This window comes from Canis lupus, chromosome 8, assembly GCF_048164855.1.
Source record: "Canis lupus baileyi chromosome 8, mCanLup2.hap1, whole genome shotgun sequence".
Taxonomy (NCBI): domain Eukaryota; kingdom Metazoa; phylum Chordata; class Mammalia; order Carnivora; family Canidae; genus Canis; species Canis lupus.
The window spans coordinates 476359-489829 of NC_132845.1; the positions used below are offsets into that span (position 1 = coordinate 476359).

Consider the following 13471-nt stretch of genomic DNA (forward strand, 5'->3'; position numbering starts at 1 on the left):
TATTTTAATGGTTGTCAGAAGCTTTTAGGTTCCCTGAGAAACCCGGGGTTTCCCCAGGCCCCGGCCCTGGGAAGAAAATTAATTTCCAGACGCTCGCAGGCATTCGCACATTCCACAGGGGAGCTGCCAGTCACCAAGGACTGTGTGGGTAACCTCAGGAGGAGGCCGCACAGACCAGCCTCCCCCCGCCCCCGCCGCCGCCCCCGCCCCCGCATCATCTGGGGCCGTCTGGGCCAGCGTTCCTCCTCGTTCCTCCCCCGATCAAAAACTCTCTGACCCGGCTGGTATTTTCTTGACGCCCTCAATTAAGGAAATAACAAAACCAAGCCCGTCCTACATCCACGTGAGGCCTGGAGAAAATGGGCTCGGCTAATTATAAATTTGGCCCTGGCTGTTTTCTTAAGATGCCCTCGGGGCCTGGGTGTGCGCAGTTATAAAAATGAATGAGTACGATTATTTCGCAAACCGGCCTAACAGTTTAGCTCACAGCGCCTCCCTCGTTTTCCTCCATCACATCAAGCGCTTGCATCTGGGAGCAAGATTTTCCAGGTGCGACGGGGCAGGTTCGGAGCGTCCTCGGCGTGGTCCCCTGCCCGCTGGGAAGCCCCCGCCCCCGCTGAAGCACGCGTCCAGGGCAGCGTGAGGGGAGCGTCCCTCACACCCACACCCCGGGCCACTCGCAAAGGGAATGTCCTGGGAAATCAGCCGCTCACTGCTCCTGTCCCTCCGGGGAGCCGCTGGGGATGCCCGCTGTTCCGCGGGCAAATGGACCCGAGGCCCCGCAGGATACAGAGAAGCCACGGCCGCCGCTCAGCAGGCTGCAGCGGCTCCCTCTGCCTCTGCCTCTGCCTCTGCCCAGGTCGCCGCCGCCGGCCGCCTCACCTGCCGCCTCACCTGCCGCCTCACCTGCCGCCTCACCTGCCACTGAGGCACGGCCCCCTTCCCAAGTTCAGGTCCCCCTGCTGGGTCCCAAAGCTGCACGCTCACTCCCCACCGGACGGCTCTGCCTCCTGGTGGCTGAAGCCGTGGACCCCGCTCCTGCTCACGGCCACCACCATCCCAGGCCTCAGCAGCCGCCACGGGCCCATTCCCGTCCCTCCGCGCTGCTGCCAGGAGAGGATTCGGAAAAGCACTGCCGATGCCCTCGTGGGTCCTCCTCAGAATGTTTAACGCGGAAACTCCTTCAACGGGGAAAAAGGAAAAGGCGAATAGGGGGTCCCTGGTGGGCACCCCGGGTTCCTACCTTTGGGGTTCCTCTCCATTGGAGCGTAGCTCTGCGCCCCACCCGCGGCCTCAGGATGCACTGAGAGCTCAGGCTGTGCGGGCAGACAGCCCGGACCCGGACCGGTAGCCCACGGGCCTCATCTGTGTGGCAGCGGGGCAAGTGCCTCTGCCATCTACGGATAGGGACGGGCGACGGCCACGCCCTGCGGTTGTGAGGGTTAAAGGAGCTACGTGGGACCCGCTCGGCACAGCCCCGGCAGGCAGCAAACACTCAGTAAATGCGGACGGCGGTCCTCGAGGCTGCTACTCGAGGTCACCCACGCTGGCTGCGCTCGGGGTCTCTGCCAGCACCCCAAGCCTTAAACAGGTGTCTCCTTAGGCTGAATCACCAGAAGGTTCCCTTTCCTGTGGGCCGGAGACAACACTCTGCACTCCCTTGCGGCAGACTCCGGTTCACCTTCTGGGTTCCCCGGCCCACTCCCGCCTCCCCACACTCACTGAGCCTCGCCCCAGCACCCCTCTTACCCCTCAGTACCCGGCGCACCCAGCTCTGCCGCACGTACCCCCCAGTACCCCCAGTACCCCCAGCCGTGCAACCACCTCACCGTGCCTTTCCCCACCCACCACCCCGTGCACGGAGAGGTCCCCGGAAGCCAGGGACTGCTCGGTCTTGCTCACAACTATCCTCACTCACGTCTTTATGGGACGGTCATTAACTGTCAAATTACCATCATCCTTCTTCCTCCAGGTACTTCACAACCCCAGAGTTCTGTTACTCCATTACCTGTAGGCCCCACGCGTGTGGTCTGCCGTCCGCGGTCTCGGTGGCATTCACTCTTCCCCCCGTGCCTGCTGTCGTCCCCGCCCCCCACGCACACATGCACACCTACGTACACACGTACCCCTCGGGAAGGCGGTGTCCTCGAGGTTGGCCCAGTGGTCCGTCAAGGAACAACGCACCTGTTCCCCAGGACTGGGAAGGGGGGCTCTTAAGGGAAGTGATCCCGAGGGAGGTACTGTCTGTCCCCTTTCCCCCTCCCTAAGTTATAATACGGGGCTGCACTAATGCTCTGCTTGAGAGGGCTCCTGAGGGCAAAGGAGGAAACAAGGTGTGACTCGGAGGCTACAGATCAAAGAAGTCTCTCAGTTTAAGGATCAAGCAAAGAAGTAAAGGGATTGCCCTTGGAGGGGTACGTCACGCCTGTCCAAGTCTGTAGGATGAGGAACTGCCTGCAAGAGGTTCCGGAGGAGAGACCGCACCGAGCTCTAGCTGCCGTGTCCTTGGTAACCCACCGAGGCCTCCTGGGCCAGGCGGGAAGGGACGCCCCTGAGGATCCCGGAGCCCGTAACGGCCGGTGCTGCCAGGACACAATCGAGATGCCTCTGAGGGATCCCTGGGTGGCTCAGCAGTTGGCGTCTGCCTTCAGCCCAGGGCATGACCCCAGGTCCCGGGATCGAGTCCCACGTTTGGCTCCCTGCATGGAGCCTGCTTCTCCCTCTGCCTGTGTCTCTGCCTCTCTCTCTCTCTCTCTCTCTCTCTCTCTGATTCATAAATAAATAAAAATTAAAAAAAAAAAAAAAGAGATGCCTCTGAAACCTCTAATACTGGATGCGCCGTCCAGGCCGACGCCTTTTTTCTTCCACCAGGTATTTTTAAGCACCTCCTAGTTTTCACCAATGGTGGAGGATCACAAGGACCTACGAGGCACTTTGCCCTGAACTGCCCGCGGTGAAGCAGGGACGGCAAGCGCCAACACGAATCAGGACAACCACGGGGGCTGGCGCTACGTGAGGGCCTGAGGCCGACGGTCAGCACGACCACGGCGAGCGCTGGCTGGGGCCAAAGTGGCTCCTTGAGGGGACCCCTGGGCCTCCCTCGGAGGTGACGTCTAACTGACGCACAGGAGTAAGGTCACTGGGGACTGAAGAGAAAGAGCCACAGGCAGACGGAGCTGCCCATGTCAAAGGACATGTCAACAGCGGCCTGTAGTCGGAGAAACCAGCTCCTACGTGGCGGAGGGCGGGAGAAGGCGTGCAGAGAACGGGCAACGCTGGGGTGGGGCGGGCGGGGGGGTGATGGCAGGGGACCGGCCTGCTCCCCACGCCGGGGCACCCTGTTCACAGAGATGTCGGGGCAGAGACCCGGCAGGTGTGTGAAAGGCAGACAGGAACCGGGTAGGGGAAGGCAGCGGGGTGAGCGGCTGGAGGTCACCGCGGCTCCCACCCAGCTCTCGGCAAGCGCAGGAGGACTGTCCCTCCTGGCAACTATCGCCAGCCGACCTCCCGGTCTTCAGGGAGTCTGAACTCAGCAGCGCGCTCATCTCTGCCGACCGGGGCCCCGGGGCTCCGAGATTTCCCATGTGACCATGATCGACACAAATGTGGAGAGAAAAGAAACCTGCGGCCCCAGGAGGACTAGGCCCAGGCTCCTCTGCTGCTCCCCCGGGACGCCCCACCGCTGCTCCCGGGACACGCCAACGCCAGCGCCTTCAGAACAGCTGCCGTGACCACTGCCCCCCCCCGCAGTCAGGGGAGGGCTTCACTCACACCCCATCTGCCCACGGCAGGTTCGGGACGCAGCCGCCGGCCGCCGCACCCCAGTAACTGAACAACTGCGGAACCGACCACCGACGGCGCACAGGCCGTCCCGGCTGCACGAAACCCAGCGGGCAGGTCTTCAAAGGGCTGCAGGGGTGCGGGCGGCCCCGTGGCCCTTCATCGGCCCTCCCCAAATCCTGATGAAAGCAGCCAAGGCTTCGGCCAGATCTGCCAGGCGGCCCTGGGTGCCTGCCCCTGGACTCCTTCCCGCACCATCGGCCCCGCACGCGCTCAGCCATCGACGCCTGCTCCGGATGCGTGGAAGAGGCCCCCTCTGTGGGGCACCTGGCCTCGCCCTCCCCCACCGCGGCTCAGTCCTGCCGCCTTCCCGGGGCTGCCCATGACCCTGGAGGGAAGCCGGGATGGGGAGGGCGAGGCCAGGTGCCTCACGGAGCGACCATTTCTCTTCCTCTCCTGGTCCGACAATGTCTGAGTTTCTCTCCTCATTCTGAGCCACCCACGGAGAGAACGAGCCTTGGGCTTCAAGAAGCAAGGGAAGGCCTGTGGGCAGGAAGCAGATGGGGGGGTAGAAGGGGGGACGGACCCTGGGGGTCAGACCTCAGGGGGTGGGGGACAGACCTCGGGGGGGAAACACACCTGTGGGAGGGTACAGACTCTGGGGGAGACAGACCTGTGGGAGGAGACAGACTTGGGGGGGCACAGACCTGGGGGGGACAGACCTGGGGGGATACAGACCCTGGGGGGAGACAGATGGGGGGGTACAGATCCTGGGGGGAGACGACCCTGGGGGGAGACAGACCCGGCAGGGGACAGACCCTGGGGGGTCAGGGCCCGGCAGGCCGCCATGGGGCTGCAGCCAGGTCCCGTCGAGCGCTGCGCCCCAGGTCCGGGCCGGGCCGTGTCCGCCACTGTGGTACCGCTCGCCCCAGCCCGGTGCTCTTCCCCCGGGGATGTTTGGGGGGGAGGCGGCGGCGGGCAGCGGGGCAGAGGCTCTGCGTGCAGCTCGGGCCCTACGGCGGACTAGCCAGGGCCTTCCCGACCCCGCCGCGGGCGGCCTCCCCCCCCTGGGCCACGGCGGCGGCCTCGGCCTTCAGCAGCGGGCACAGTGGCCGCCGCGCAGACGGGGGGCGCGCAGCGTGTCGGGGGCTGAAAGCCACCCCGGCCCCGGGACGGCACCTGCTCTGCGGGCCCCCGTCCCCGTCCCCGTCCCCGTCCCCCCACCCGCAGGAAAGGCAGCTGCCAGACGGGATTCCGCCGCGTTCACGGGAGAGCTTTGTTTCCCGAAAGTTCCGCAGGAGAAAGCGGGCCAGCGCGGGCCTTTCATTTCCGACGCACCTTTTCTTGTCCCCGCGCGAGGAGGGGACACAGATGAAGGCGGGCGCCGGAGGGAGAGGATATGCCCGGCGGTTCCTGACCCCTCGGATCCCTGCCGCCAGGGAAGCCCGGGAGGCCACGTTTAATTGCGGAAAAACCAGCCCTGCTGCTCTCTCATCTTTTTCCTCTGTGACTTAAACCCACAATTACTGGAGCCCCGGATGCGGGCCACCGAGCTGCGGCTGCGGCCGAGGGGCCTGGGGTTCCACCGCCGCCCGGGGCGCCCCGCGGCCCGACCCTGCAGTGGCCCTGACCCCGCGGCCCTGACCCCCATGGCCTGACCCCCACGGCCCTGATCCTGCAGCCCCGACCCTGCGGCCTGACCCCGCCTCCCGAGGCGCCCCACGGCCTAAACCCGCGGCCCACTTCTCCCACTCGGGGCTCAGCAGCCTTCCCGCCGCGAGGCCCGCGGCTGGGCCCGGGTGCCAGTGACAGCCCGGGTGCCAGTGACAGCCCGGGTGCCAGTGACGGCCCAACACAAGGAGCAGGCCCTGAGGCCCACATCCTGAATTCCACATTTCGTACCTCAGCGCTCCACCCGCGAGATCAATTCCTTTTAAGGATCAGACTCCAATTTCTTTGCCTGGCCACCCATGCGAGTCCCCAGGGCCCCCTCGGTGTGTCAGGAGCTTATCTTTCCTCCCCCAGAGGGAATTCTGCAGCCTAACAAGCGGGCTCACTGTCCTCCTCCTACCACAGGTTCTTTCACAGCATTTCACTCAGGAAACCCGGGACCTGGGCCCTTTCTCGGGTGCAAACCCCGTGACCCTGGAGAAGTCACTTCACTGCCGCGCGTTCAGCCTGCAGAGCTTCAAGAGGTCGTGTCCCAGACACTTCTACTCTCATCCTATTCCAAGACGTTTTATCTTCCCTGCTAACGTGTTTACAGTCCCGCGTAATTAAGCCATGCCTTCTGGGCATACTCTCCGAAGGACGGACGCGGAGAATTTTCCACATCTTCTATCTTACAGTGTTCTCCAATTGCTTAAGTGCTGACCAATATGTAACTTGAAACTCATGGGGTCAACCTATCTCACGAACTTGGAGCCCTTACCCTGAGAATCATAAACCTCTGAATCCCACAGATGACCTTCGGGGACTCAGCTGAAATATGAACACAAAACATCTGAATGGGACCTACGCACATTTTTCCCCCAAGGTCAAGGTCCTTGATCCAAAGTTAAGAACCACTGTCCTCGGGTCGCCTGGGTGGCTGAGCAGCTAGCGCCTGCCTTCAGCCCAGGCCGTGATCCTAGAGTCCCGGGATCGAGTCCCGCTCCCGGCTCCCTGCATGGGGCCTGCTTCTGCCTCTGCCTATGTCTCTGCCTCTCTCTGTGTGTCTCTTATGAATAAATAAATAAAATCTTAAAAAAAAAAAAAAAGAACCACTGTCCTGAAGTAATGAAAGGCCGATGCCCAGCAACCCCCAGGTCCTTGTTCTGCACGCTTGGACTTGCTAGGCTTCTGCATTCTCTCCAGGACTCACACTCCTCCTCTCTGTCCAAGTCCAGGAATAGCTCACCTTTACTGAACATTTACCACATACCAAGCACTTACTATGAAAAAGCCACATACATACTATTCTAGTTTCATCCTTAAAACAATCCTATAAGGATGGCCCTACAATTATCTCTATTTTATACATAAAGAAATGAAGGAAGTTCATGAACTTACCAAAGGTGTCACGAAATCGACAAGTGTCAGGACAAGAATTTAGCCCAAACACTCTGGTTTCCCCGAACAAAATACAGCTACTCCGGGACTGTGTCTTGGCTGTCATATATTAGGCAGTCATGAATTTCAACAACTCCTAGAAGATTCCACCCTTCAAAACTCAATTTAAAAAAAAATTACCTTTTCTGAAAAATGAGAGAGGAAGACAAACCATGAGAGACTCCTGACTCTGCAAAGCAAAGGGCTGGGGGCGGGGGGCGGGGGCGATGGGGCAACTGGGCGACCGGCATCAGAGAAGGCGCACGACGAGATGAGCACTGGGTGTTATACTGTACGTTGGAAAGTCGAATTTAAATAAGACTTTTTAAAAACAAAAAAAAACAAAAACAAAAAAAGAAAACTTGCCTTTTGAGTATAAGTTAATCATTTCCCCCCTCTTTGTTCATGCGATACTCTGGGCACTTAGCACTGAACACATTGGTATGATTTTCTGTTTCTCGCTGGACTAGACTGTGAGCTCCTAATTAATTATTTTGAGTACATCCTTGAGTATTTATACAGCCTGGGGCTATGCTAAGTAGGGACACAAAAGGAAGAACAAGATACAGGCCCTGCTCTCAAAATCCAGTCTTGCTGGATAGAGAGAAGTAAACAAAGAAGGGCCATTGAAGTTTTCTGACATTGTAGTGTAAAGGGTAAGGACTTAAAGTATAAAAAAATGCCAGCACATAGTAGAAGCCCAATAAATGACCCCTGAATGAATAAAGGAAGTTGGGAAGAGGGCCTCAGGAGCCGGGCTGTTGAATTAAAAGGTCTACCTTCCCTTTATGAAAACTCTTTGAGGTTATTTATACACTGACTCACCTAAAAACTGCTTCCTGTGTTGGTGTCTATGATACATTTTTTAATGTCAGACTAAAAATACACTTCCAGTACACCAGCCCCGTCTGCCTACCCAAGGACTAGAAATGAACACAAGGTAAACACGTAACAAAAGAAAATACTAGAAAACTCACTCATGTCAACACCAGGCTCACCCACTAACGGCCGGGCATCTTCTAAAATGGCTCATACTTGAGGGTCTGTGAAGCCGCCTGTTTACAAAGCTGGAGGGATGGATACTCACAGGCTTTTAGAAAACCAAAGAATCTGAAGTGAGTCATGGACTCGCAGCAAGAGAGCTGGAGTAGGCAGGACTTCAGGGGCCATCTGGGGCCATTTCCTACTCCGAGGAGGGGCACGCCCCCTGGCACTACAGACAGACTCAGGGTGGGGGTCAAGGCACTGGAGCCCCGAGATCGCTTTTGCTTTTAATCCCTCTATTTCTCAGCTGTGAGACCCCGGACGGGTCAGGGAACCTCTCTGGTCTTCCATCTCCGCTCTGTGCCAGGGGGACCTGTTGAGATGATCGGTTGAAATAAAAGTCAAGTCGTCTTAATCGGACGGAGATGGTTTGGTTGTGGGTAGGAAGGTTCCACCCACGCGAGCTCCCACGGAAATTAGCTGGAAGGAGACGGATATCTCAAGAAACTTGAGGGCAGAAAGTGCTACCAAACCTGAGGAACCTGAGCCAGCAGGAAGGCCACCGCTTGTTGTCGGTCATAGCAACCCCTCACTCCACCTCCACCCGTCCGTGGCCCCTGGCTCCCCCACTCTGCCAAACAACCTTCTGTGCTTCCCCAGGCGTGGGGTGAAGGATGGCCGCCCGGGGAGCCCTCGGGGCTGGAAATACGGAGGCCTGAGCGGGCCCGCGGGAACCTGCTGGCTCTCCTTGGGTGAAGGCCCTGTCCTAATCCATCATCTGGGGGGGGGGGGGCACAGGCACGGGGAGGCCCACACTCTGAGGGAGGGCAGGGGGCAAGTGCTGCAAGAACATGGTGCGAAGCCAAAGCAAATGGCTGGCAACAAAGACAACCATCAGCATCTCTGGTACAAAAGTACTTTGTAGGGACGCCCGGGGGGCTCAGCAGTTAGGCCGCCGGCCTTCGGCCCAGGGTGTGATCCTGGAGTCCCGGGATCGAGTCCCACGTCGGGCTCCCTGCGTGGAGCCTGCTTCTCCCTCTGCCTGTGTCTGCCTCTCTCTCTCTGTGTCTCTCATGAATATATAAACAGAAATAAAATCTTTAAAAAAAAAAAAAAAAAGTACTTTGTAAAGAGAGGGCCGCCCTGCATAGGCTATCACTGTGGTCATCCTGGACTCTCCACCCCAATCAGCGTTCGCCTGATACCCACCGTGACGACAAGCTGCTCCGTACTTGAAGGGACAAGTCCAACAATGCGACAGCACCTTTTTTTTTTCCAAGATGCTTCATTTAAATATTTTCAATCTTCCCCCCCAAACCTTACCTCCTTAAAGAAGATAATAATCTCGCTTGTTAGGTTAGGCCTGGGCTTTCCTGATGACCACACGAATGAACAGTTAAGGCAGCAAAGATACACTGATTGGGTAATTATTTTGAAATAACCTAAACCCAGAAAAATTTAAAAATCAGAACCTCCTCTTGCTTTAAAAAATTGCTACTGCCCTCCAACCAAATTAGCACCAACTTGCCAAAGCAAAAGAGGAACTGGAACCACGTCTAGCATCAGTGTGCAAACTACAGGTAGATGCTAAGGGAAATTTTTTCCCCAAATGTAGAGTCCCTGTTACTGCTGCAAGTAGAAATCTGCTCTGCCTTGTTTATCAGAGGATCTTCCTTCCCCCACCTCACTTATTTTTGCTTTGAAAAGCATAATCCAGAAAATAGTTTTTCTTCACATGTTCTTAAGTGAACCAAAATAAAGATACGCACGCTTCTCAGTAAAATAACCTCACATTAGCTATGGGATGACTGACTGGCATTTAAATACTGACAGGAATACTCCAAGTTAGGAGAGGAGATAAAAAGAAAAAAACAACAAAACAACCCTAAAACCACCTTATACGTACAGTGGGGGTGCTATCAAGGAATCTGCTGCTGCTTTGCTATCCACATTCTTCATTGATGTCACAAGGATTTATTTTAGTAACCAGGATATACTTGTTATGGATGCAAAGAGAATCTCCTCGTTTATATTCTAAACTCAGAGCAGGAAATCAGACACGTGGGTGATGTGCAGCTGTGGCACTATAAACAGATTCTAGGCTGCACTACATTCCCTCAACTACAGATTGGGAGATTTAGAAACGAAAAACAGAAAATACACCATTTTAGAAAGACCAGTGCAACTTCTGTCCAGGAATATTTGGGTGCTGTTGGGTAGAAGGCTCAGGACCTGGATGTGGGAGCGCGCCTGTTGCTATGGACCGTCTGCCCACCTACGTGGTTAACGACAGCGACAAGGTCCTGCTCTGTCTCCGCCAACTGTGCCACGGTGCGCACCTGTCTCGGGGTATAAGGTTTCCTTACCCAGTAAATTAAAGGATCAGTCCCTTTAACATTTTGGCATTAAGAAGCCAATCTGAAACCTTGACAAAAGCCACAAACCCTCTTACTCCAAAAATACATATAATAAATACGACCGAAATTTTACATAGAATACCAGGGGGCTGGCCTGGCCCTTGGGATCCACCCACGGGCTTCTTGGTTGAAGATCTCCAGACTAAGGCACCCTCAAGTTCCTTCAGTGCTGGAAGTCTGCAATCACACAGCTGGTGTTTAATAACAATTACTGAAAATCATTCAAACCACAGGTAAGCGATTTGTTGTGACTAAACACCGACCCAATAGGATCTCCTTTCCAACGTTAAATTGACCCATAAGCCAATGGATGACTGGGAGGAAGTAGGAGGGACTGGATATACCAAACTCTACACATTAGTTTAGCAATCCTGGGAAGGTTTTAGAGGAGCCCAACCCTGTCTCTAGGCTGCATTTCTTCGTTTGGATATACATAACCTCACACGAAACCTTCCGCCAGATGATGGAGATCCTGAGGGTTTTATAGTGATGCCGGCCAAATAACGAGCTCACCAATAATCACACCCAAATAAAACAAAGCCGAAGGTTCCCATTTTCCTGCCAATATAAACTTGTTCATAATGGTTAATTCCACAGTTGTGCCTGAAGAGTCCCTCAAAGGGAAAGATAATCCATAAACGAAAGCAAACAAACATGATGTCCCTAATCTCCACTATCCTGGGTGAATCAACGAAATAGTCTTCTCCTGGGACTTACTTTCTTCCTAACCCAAGTCGGTAGGTAAGACTGATTCACATTCGAAAATTCTAGGTTCTCCCCCAGGTTTGAAGGGGTACATGACTCCATAAGAAGAAAGCAGACTGGCCCCATAAGCCCACCTCAAACACTGACGACCCTCCTAATTTTACCCACCTCTGCAAACCCTGCCACATTAAATCTCCTGGATCTTTTTTGGTGGATCTTGAGCTTTTTCAGTTTATTGTTTTGGGGGAGGGAAGTGAGGGCAGAGGGAAAATGTGAGGTCATTTCTGCTCATATTGACTCTGATTTAGGTAAAGAGATTTAATAGACAAGTTAAAAATATTGGGGACACCAGCTTGTAACAAAAACTATCCAATCAGGAGCACCTGGGTGGTGCAGTTGGTTAAGCCTTGGACTTTGAGGCTTGGGTGGTGATCTCAGGGTCATGAGACCAAGCCCTGCGACCAGCCCCGGATGGACTCTCTCTCCCTCTCCCTCTGGGCCCCCCTCGTCCTCTCTGTCTCTCAAATATATAAGTAAACCTAAAAACCACAACAATAAAAACCCTATCCGATCAGAAATGTTTGTTATAAACAGAGACCGTAACATGGTCATGACTCAAAGGTGTCTTTTTGAAAGGACTGGGAGAATACGATTAGATTTCTTAGTAGTTGCTTCAACATATTTTGTTAAAAAGGACTATCTGATAAAGTACGGAAATCCAGCCGCATGAATGCCATTTTACCAATGGTCTGGCGCCGTGATTAGCAGGCGCGTGGACTCCTCCCAAGAGGCATCTGAAAATATAGAAAAATGAACAACCCTTGCTAATGGTCAAAAAGTCCACAGACTTTCCTCCTCCTCTAAATTCACCCCTAATCATTTTAGATAACATGACAGTTGGAGTTTTTTTGTTTTTTGTTTTTTGTTTTACAATTAGCAGACTGGTTTTTTTTTATCCCAATTGTCCTCATGTGGTGCCTAACATTCCATCATAGACGTACAAATGGAGAAGCACAATCACTTAGTAAAGAGTTAGGACTCTCAGCTATGAAACTTGAAAAGGGGGTAATATCATCATTGTAATTATTTTTTTTTGACTAGAAATTTGTTTTACAGAAATGTTTTCAGTCAGAGAGAAGAAAAAAATCACTTGTCAGTTATAGAAATAATTCCATCATTTCATGTAGTCATTTGCGGTAACGGAACAAGCAAGAGAGACTTAATACTCCATCGTAACGTACAGCACAGGGCTCAAGGCAAAACATCATGACTTCATTACCTAAGAACAGAATGGATGTGCTGGCTTTTCCTACCCCACAGCATTTTCCAGTATTTTTTCAGACTAAGGAATCCCTCAACCCCTTAAAATTCTAGATTTACTACCCAACACAGATCAATCCATCTTGAGGCTTTCCGCCAATGACTCTCGGGGCTGCTATTTCAACGGCCTGTAGATGTGAAAGCTGGGTAGAGACATGTCAGAAAAACCCAACTTTCTTTGATCTCTGCACCCAGGTTCCTCAGAAGAAGCCCCATGGAGAGTCTGAGGTTATGCTAAGTATGTGACTTGCAGTGGTAATTAGTAGAGTGACATTCCTGTTTACGAGCAGGCACCATCTTAGCCAATCCAAACCTGCCTTTGCAGAAAAATACATAAATTGAATGACTGATAATACACTTTAAAAAGAAGGTACACACCCAATTTATTTTTTTTTAAGACTTTATGTATTTATTCATGAGAGACACAGAGAGAGAGGCAGAGACACGGGCAGAGGGAGAAGCAGGCTCCAGGCAGGGAGCCCGATGGGGGGACTCGATCCCGGGACCCCGGGGCCACACCCTGAGCCAGAGGCAGATGCTCAACCCGAGCCCCTCAGGTGTCCCGAGGTACATCCACTTTAGAAGATATTTTCAAGTAACAGAATTTGGGATCACAGAAAAATCGATGCCCATCACACAGATAAGCATTCATGTCCCCCAGTGATTAACCCCTTATCCAGAGGCCACAGGGCTCGGCCCACTGTTCCCGTCTCAGGGCACTCCTACGACCCTACAGAAGCACCACGTTAGGGCCCCGACAGACAGGCTAATTCCAAGTCTTTGACATAGTCAGGAAAAAGTGAGCACTGACCCAATCACAGATTCTGACAGAGGGGTCTGCTCGGGACCTGTCACTGCTATTCACCAACAGGTCGGTCACTCCCGCTTCCAAGCATCTCTGAGTCTAGATCCCCTCCAACGGGCCTCCCCTCCCCGGCTCCTGCAGCCTGTGGTTTTAAAACTGTCACCGCCTCAAAGTTCAACCCGCCACTTTTTATACTTCTCCCTTAAAGACAATTGTCGGTTTTAAAATGCTTATGTTTTGGGATCCCTGGGTGGCTCGGCGGTGAAGCGTCTGCCTTCAGCTCAGGCCGTGATCCTGGAGACCCGGGATCGAGTCTCGCGTCGGGCTCCCTGCATGGAGCCTGCGTCTCCCTCTGCCTCTCTCTGCCTCT

At 54.4% G+C, this 13471-nt stretch overlaps 1 protein-coding gene across 1 annotated transcript in view; it reads right to left on the reverse strand.

The window, feature by feature from the left end:
• WLS (Wnt ligand secretion mediator) overlaps positions 1–13471 on the reverse strand; it is a 92731-nt gene that overhangs the window by 33847 nt on the left and 45413 nt on the right. The gene's annotated exons all lie outside the window — the stretch shown is intronic.